The sequence below is a fragment of the Manacus vitellinus genome, unplaced genomic scaffold (genome assembly GCF_001715985.3).
Source record: "Manacus vitellinus isolate BGI_N305 unplaced genomic scaffold, ASM171598v3 scaffold_32_pilon, whole genome shotgun sequence".
Taxonomy (NCBI): domain Eukaryota; kingdom Metazoa; phylum Chordata; class Aves; order Passeriformes; family Pipridae; genus Manacus; species Manacus vitellinus.
Genome location: NW_021940460.1, coordinates 2,494,221 through 2,496,213, shown reverse-complemented (window position 1 = coordinate 2,496,213; position 1,993 = coordinate 2,494,221).

Here is a 1,993-nt window from a genome sequence, read left to right as displayed (position 1 = left end):
TGTCCCCGTGTTCCCCTGTGATGTCCCCCTCGGTGTTGCTGCCCTCGGGAGCACTGCAGCTTGTCCCCCCCAGGCCGTCCCCATCCGTGTTGTGTTCCCCCAGAGCACTGTGCTGCATCCCTGTGTCCCCCCCAGGATGTCCCCCACCGTGTTCCCACCCTGCAGGGCACTGTGTTGTGTCCCTGTGTCCCCCCAGGATGTCACCAGCTGTGTTGCTTCCCGACAAAGCCCCGCTGTGTGTCCCCAGGGGGAGCCTGGCCCACACCTCCCGGTGTCCCTGGGGACTGGATCCCAACCCCTTCAGCTCCTGCTCCCTCCTGGCTCCAGGGAAGGACAAAAGGGGCTGGTGAGGCAGAACTGGGAGCAGTGGGATCACTGGGAGCTCGCTGGCAGGGGGGTGCGTCCTGTCCCCACCAGGGCCACCCAAGGTGGGGTCCCCCAGGTGGGTTCACCCCTGGTGGGGGTTGTGCCCGGCCGAGGCTCGGGGTGGGTCTCCAGGCACGTGCCCCCCGTGTCCCTGTGCCAGCCAGGGGTTCCCCGTGGGCAGGGCCCCCCCGGGCAGGGCCCCGCAGGGTATATTAGTGCTTTCCTTTTTTTAATCTCGCTATTTTCTTACAGAAGCCCCTCCTCCCTTGGCATGACGGTCCTAGAGGCGTTTGTTAACGGATATAAGCAGAGTATAGGTTTATAAATTCTTATAGAGTTAGTGGAAATATTTTTATCCCTCCACAACTGTTCTCAATAAATAACGGCTGACCCGGCTTGTCTGCAACCCTGAGTGGCTTCTGCACCAACACCCCACATCCCTGGGCATCCTGTGTCCCTAGGCATCCTGTGTCCCTGGGCATCCTGTGTCCCTGGGCATCCCACATTCCCACATCCCTGGGCACCCCATGCCCCTGGGCTGGCAGGCTCTTGCCCCGTGGCCTCTTGTTCTCAGTTCCTGTTTCCTTGGTAAAGGCCTAAAACAGATATTGGGGGGTTTGTGCTGCACCCACAGGGACACTCAGCTTGGGGAGGGGTGGCAGAGCCCTGTGGGACACCCTCTGGGCATGAGGGGACACAAGGAGGGGGTTCCCCCATCACCTGCTGCTGGCTCGTCCCCCTCTCCCATGGCTTGGGGTGCTGCTGGTGTTGGGGTGTGATGGGAACTGGGGGGGCAGAGCCCGAGCCAGGGTGTGGATTTGCCCTCCATGTGCTGCCCTGGGCACCCCTGTGCCCCTGCCAGCGGGGTGAGCCCTGCCAGGAGACACCATCAGTTCCTGTGCCCAATTTCCATGGCCTGGCTTGCCCAGGAGCAGGTGGGGTGGAGGGGTGGGCAGAGCACACCAGGATGGATGAGCTGCATCTCCACCTGCCTCCCAGTGGGCATCGTCCACCTGCACCCTGTTATCCCTCCCTGTACCCCATTGTCCTGCCCTACACCCCAAGATACCCTCTGCTCCATGACCCTGCCCTGCTCCCTGCTCTCCTCCACACTTTGGATCCAGCCTGGCACAGGGTGAGGTGTCCAACAGCCCAAATTCCACTGGGAAGCAGATGCTCCCAGCCCTGCTGTGCCTGGCTGGGTGTGTGTCATGGTTTAAGCCCCCCCAGGTTCATGGCTGTGTCCTTTCTCTGGGCTAAAGTGGCCAAAGCACTTGCCAGGGGTTGCCCAGGTTCCTTGGCAGAGCCAAGGCCAGGCTGTGCCCTTCCCTGCCCTCTGCACACCCCAGGACACACTGGATTGGGTTTTCCACCATGGTGAGGGTGCAGCTGATGGGCTGGAGGGAAGGGGGGCACCCAGTGGGGCTGTGAGAACCTCAGCAGGGCCAACCAGGCCAAGGGCAAGGGCAGGGACCAGGGTCAGGACGATCCCCAGGGCCAGCACAGAGTGAGGGAGGGATGGGTGGGGGGGTGGATGAACGGATGGAGGGACAGATGGATGGATGGATGGAGGGATAGATGGATGGATGGATGGATGGATGATGGGAGGATGGATGGATGGAGGGAT